Raw genomic sequence first — 6,382 nt, forward strand, 5'->3', positions numbered from 1 at the left:
AGTAGATTGATTCCCAAGATTTTGGAAACCACTGTATTGATTTCCATAGTAGCTGTACATGTTTGCACTCCCACCAGCAATGGAGGAGTGTTCCCCTTGCTCCACATTCCTGCCAGCATTAGCTATCACTTGTGTTAATGATCTTGGCAATTCTGACAGGTATAAGATGGACTCTTCAAAGCAGTTTTGATTTGCATTTCCCTATGGCTAAGGAAGCTGAACATTTCTTTAAGTGTTTCTCACTCATTTGAGATTCCATTTTTGAGAAATCTGTTTAGATCATTATCCCACTTTTAAATGGATGATTTGGTGTCTAGTTTCTTGAGTTCTTTATGTATTTTGGATTTTAGCTCTATCTTCCCATTCTGTAGGCTGTTTTTTTGTCCTGTTGATGGTGGTTTTTGCCTTACAGCAGCTTTTTGGTTTCATGAGGTCCCATTTATAAAATGTTGGTTGACCTTAATGCCTGTGCTATCAGTGTTCCGCTCAGGATGCTGTCTCATATCCCAATGTGTTCAAGGAGTTCATCACTGATTTAATGAGCCCAGGTCAAAGTAATTATGACCAGCTCCCAAGAGTAGCCATACTGACCTTCACTTAGTGGGTCTCAAAAGCATCTCATCCTGCATTCCTTTCCCCATTCTGCATACCCATGGTCTTCCTTCCACCCTCTGAGAACTGTGTCTCTCTCTGCAATGCTTGCTGAACTCCTGTGTGTGCACCTGAGCTCTCTTTCTGTGATCTACACTATATTGGGGGTCTGGTGTCAATCACAGGTTTGCTGTGATGACACTTCAAGGGGATCCTAGTTTCCCACTTCTGGTTCCAGCCCTGGACTGCAAACTGAAATCTTTCTTGTAGAAAATATAGACTGGTGGTTCTCAACCTGTGGGTTGTGCCTCCTTTGGTGGTTCAAGGGCCCTGCCACAGGGGTCAAGTAAAACAGTCCCAAATCACAGATATTTATGTTACAATTCATAACAACAACAAAACTACAGTTATGAAGCAGCAATGACATGATTTTATGGTTGGGGACATGATTTAAAACATATATACTCACTAAATACCTATTCATCTGTGAAGCCGCCTCCTGCTCCCTTTGACAGGAGGTTTTTGATGACTCACTTAATCTTGTTATCATTTCTGTTAGGATCAGGTTTCTCTTTCTTCTGGACTCCATCTCGGTCATTATACACATCCAGGAATTTATTAATCCCCATACTGGTCACTATGGTCAGAGTTCTCATTTCTCACTCTGATAGCAGTGAACAATGAGGAAAAAGGGTGGGGACATAATTCAGTGCTCCTCTCCAATAAATGTACTTTAAAGGTTACAATTACAAATTTTTCAAAACATAATAAAGGTAAAAAGATAAAAATTGTGGTATCAAAACGTAAAATGTAGTGTAAAATTTGACATCTTGAATTTTATTTTTGTTCTTGTTACCAAAATTATCACGTCTTTAAAATAATTGTTTTATTATAAGATTATTTTTTACTTACATGATAACCACAAAGAAAAACCTTGTATACAAACTGAAAACCAAAATAAAGAGATTTAAATAATGATAACAGAGAAAAATCATATAACCACAAAAGAATACAGTAAGAGAACAGGAGGAATGTGCACAACAATTAGGAAGCAGGAGCTGGTGCAAACTTGTGCTCCTGTTCATGATATCACCATGGGTGACAGTGGACTGCATTCTCCAAATGGAGCACAGGGAGCCATGGAATGGGAAAAGATCAGATCCCATTATGATGCCTGGATTAAACCCATCTCACCAATTATTTCAGTTTCCAGCACTCATGTCCCACAACCACCTGTAAATCAAGCTCCAGAGGCTCTGATGACCTCTGCTGGCCACCGTTGACACTGCACTCACATGCAAATACTCAATTACACACCAGACACACACATATAACCCCACACACACAATTATACCCCCACACACATATATACTCCCTCACACAATTATACCCCAGACACACACATATACCCACAGAGGACACACTCATACACACACATTCCCACAGAAACACCTACATACACACACAAACACAGACACATATCACAGACATACAAATATATACACACAAGAGACCCACTCACTGTTAGGAATATTTTTTAGACGAGCCTCTCTGTTGATGCAAATAATTTGAATCAGACCAAATTAGACCAAATAAAAGATGCCCATGTTTAATGCAATGCTCCCGGGTGGCACTGGGAAAACATGGCGAGGGGAAAAGAGAGAAAAGGGGAGACTACACAAAACCCGGGGAACACGTGTTCATTCTCTGGGGGGCAGCCTGTGGGAGTGGTCTTGACCTTTCCTGGGGAGGGTTTACTGTTTGGTGGGCTTTCTTGACCTTGGGTGGCTTTCTCTGAGGTGGAGTTTGGACTAAGGCAACTCCCAGGGGAGGGGGCTTGAAATGGAGCTCCTTCCCAGTATTCCAAAGATGGGTGCCAAGGCTGGGATGAGGCCCCAACTATAATATTCCAGGCTCTTTGTAAAAAGGGATGTTGGGGAGCTGGGGTGATGATATTGTCTAAACACTCACAAGCACAAACACACAGAAACAATCAAACACATATATTTATAAACACAAACACAGATACTCTCTCGAGCAAAAACCACACATTCATATACACACAAACAAATACACACAGACACACATATGACCTTAAAAATAAAATCTTTGTTTAAAGCAAAGGAAATGGTGCCATTACTAAACTCTAGCAAGTGTTACAAGAGTAATAACAATTCTCCACAGTTCCAAATGCTACAGAAGGGGAACACTTGCCAAGCCTGCACTAGAGGCTGATAATATCTGATACATACAGCAAGGAATCACATAGCAAAAACCATGAAGCAACCTCTAATATAAACATTTATGACACCTTCTAACAGAATATTGGCAAACTATATATATATATATAATATACATATACATATCCCATTAAAAATATTGTCCAGTATGACCACTGGGACACATCCCAGGAATGCCAGGTTTTTCCATAGACAAATAAAACAATTGTGTCAAATATACACAGGAAACCTAATTCTGTGAGTCAGCATCTCTTCCTGATGAAACATTTCAGTAAAATAAAAAGCACCAAGTCAATATTACTACAAAATAAAATTACTTTATGAGAGCAAGTATCATGTTGTCAAGTCTGTGAGCATCACATAAATAACATAAGAGTCCTGGAAGAAAGATGTGTAAAGGAAAAGAAAGCAGCTATTCATTTTAAATTACTTATTTTACTGTTTCTTGAAAGAGGGTTTTCATACCCAATAATTTCTTCAGAGCCTCTGTGACATTCTTATTCCTAAGACTGTAGATTAGTGGGTTCAACAGAGGGGTGAGTATTGTGTAAAACACAGACACCACCATGTCATTCTCTGCGGTGCGGAAGGAGACAAGGAGCATGTAGGTATAGACAGCAGCACCATAGAAGAGGATGACCACGGTCATGTGGGAGGAGCAGGTGGCGAGGGCCTTCTTCCTGCCCTCTGCCGAGTTCATCCTGAGAACTGTGAGGAGGATGAAGGCGTAGGAGCTTGAGATGACTGTCACAGGGATGAGAAGCATGGGCACACAGCAAATATACATGAGGTTCTCATAGAGCCAGGTACCTGAGCAGGAGAGTTTTATCACAGCAGGGATCTCACAGAAGAAGTGATGGATCTCCCGGGATCCACAGAATGGGGAGGTCATGGTGATAGGGGTGAATATAAAACCATCCAAGGATCCCAGGAACCAGCAGGCAGACATCAGGTGGAGACACGTCCTGCGGTTCATGAGGACAGGGTAACGGAGTGGATGGCAGATGGCCACATAGCGGTCATAAGACATGAGAGCCAGAATAAAAAATTCTGAACTTGCTAGTATTGTATAGAGGAACATCTGCATCCCACAGGCAGCAGCTGAGATCCTGTGGCTCCCCAGGACCTGGTCCATGAGCATCTTGGGCACAGTGACAGTAATGTACATCATGTCCATGAGGGACAACTGACTGATGAAAAAGTACATGGGTGTGTGGAGGCGGGTTGTCAGAGAGTATCAGAAGGATCAGGAGGGAATTGCCAGACAAGGTCATCAGGAAAATCACAAATATGACCGCAGCAAGCAGAGCAGGGTGTTTGAATTGACTGTAAAATCCCACGAGGGTGAAATCTGACTGTCCAGTGTAGTTGTTCATCTAGGAGATGATGTTAATGGATATCTCCTAGGAAACCAAGAAAGCTTTGGGGTTAGTGTCATTATGTGGCCTTATGACCTGCGCAGACCTGAATAACCACACAGAAACTATATTAATTATACACGCTTTGGCTTATTAATAAACACAGCAATCTCTAACTGGTTGTGATCAACTGTAAACCCCACTCAGTGATGTGCTATCCCCCTGACTGTGCTAACGGCGTAGCTGGAGATTACATATAGTTCAATCAGGTTTTTTTTTTTTTCTGAAAACCTAGAATTCACATTTTGGATATTCAGGGCAAATTTTCCAAAGTTCAAGGTCACGAAATTTCCTAAAGTCTAACAGCAAATTCTGTTCAGTACTACAGACTTGAGGAATGCTGCCCCATGCTAACACAAATAGTGATTCAGTGCCCAAAAAAAGTAAAATCAAAATTATTTTGAACGTTTTGAGTTTAAAATGAGCCTTGACCTCATGGGTTAAGGATGCAATTGGAATCTTAAAAACTCTGAGGTGTGTTTCATATAAAAACACTTTTAAAGGGTATAATTTAAGGGGGGAAATTCCAACAGGTGAACCTCCTCGATCTCCAAGATCTGGCTCCTCTGAGAATTTCTCTGCAGCTTGAAGAAGCTTCGCCTTCACACAAACACGACCAATGCTCAGAACCCTAGAAGGCTTGGGGCAAGGAGCCCACTCAGCAGCCAAATACTTCCCCAGCCCAGCTGTCACTCACCCATTGTTCCTCCATCTGCTGCCTAAAATAATGCTACTGATGTTGGTGGTGGTGATGATGTTGATGATGATAATTTTGATTTTTGATGTGGCCAAAGTAAAATAAAGCAAAACAAGGAAAGTTCTCTCAGTATCCCAAAATAAAGACAGCTGAGCAGACACACACAGTCACAGTGTTAAGAACTCACTATGCTGGAGAGCATCTTAGAGATGGGCTGTATTATTGTACTATGGGTAGCATTACTTTTGATCTTCAGTTCAAGTATAGTGTACACATTTAAGAATTTGGTTTTCAAAATAATAAGGATGAAAACTTCAAATAAATAGTACATAAAGCCTACTCAAAGAAGGCTTTGGATATGAAATGTCTATGTTTTTACAAGTGTGCTTCTTTGGTATAATGTATAAAACATTAACTATATATTTATGTAAATATGCATATATGTAGGGCACATGGGCAGCCATGATAGCGCTGCACGAAAGTCACACAGGTGGGCCCTGAGTTGTTTACCCCAAGACTGGATTAGACACCAGAACCAGGCAAGGTGATGTAGCGGGTGAACAGCTTCTGATAATAGAGTAAAAGTAGGGTTCCTGAGTGCATGATAAGGTGACCTTTAAAATGATTGGCTGACTCCTTTTCCAACCCCATGACTCTGTGTGTTTTTGCTTTAAAAGATGTTTACTGAGCAAATATAAAGGAGTTTCTCCTTAACTTGACTCCACCACTGCGTCTGGCTGTCTCCTGGGTCCAGGCAGGCTGTGGAAAGGGCAGGGAGAACATTTACCTTTCCTGGGACCCAACTCATCCTCATCCGGGTGGGCTAAGACCCAGCACATATAAACTTAGGACTTTGCACAAGAATACATAACATATTTACACATTGAGCCCTGATTGGCAGAGTTAGGAGAAAAACTCACCTGTGTAAGTTCTCAGCTTCTCCAAGTTCAGCTCCTCACAAGTCCCACCGCGTGCTCTAACACTACAGGATCTCAGGTGACTGTGCTCACCAGGCCAGGCCAGGCTGTGCTTGCAGAACCATCCTCTTTGTGGATGAGAGACAACTGAGCATTGCTGAGATGCTCTGACCCAGGCTCCCTGGTCCCTACCTCAATGCTCACAGCCTGGCTCTCTGAACACAAGTCAAGGAGACTTTGAACTTGATGGTACTTAAGCAGTCTCCTGTCAGTCTGTGCTGGACAGCATGAAAATATGATAAAGTCAAATGTTAAATGACTGCAAAACATCAGGCACAAAATATGTCTAGTCTTTCTGAAGCCAGGTAAAGCAGATGGCTTTCCTTCTCCTTAAACAGATCGAATTTTTCAATGAATAAACATTATATTTATTTGTTTTAGCATGTATGTGGGCTTTTTGCCTGCATGTATGAAAGTGTGTGTATGTATACATATGCATTACATGTGTCAATATTGCCA

General features: G+C 41.5%; 1 pseudogene; it reads right to left on the bottom strand.

Annotated features, from left to right (window-relative positions):
• Nucleotides 1-3,261: 3,261 nt before the first annotated feature.
• LOC121456874 lies at nt 3,262-4,219 on the bottom strand (annotated as a pseudogene).
• Between the last annotated feature and the right edge of the window lie 2,163 nt (nt 4,220-6,382).

This window comes from Microtus oregoni, unplaced genomic scaffold, assembly GCF_018167655.1.
Source record: "Microtus oregoni isolate MIOR12 unplaced genomic scaffold, Mior012 000015F_ref0000493, whole genome shotgun sequence".
NCBI lineage: Eukaryota > Metazoa > Chordata > Mammalia > Rodentia > Cricetidae > Microtus > Microtus oregoni.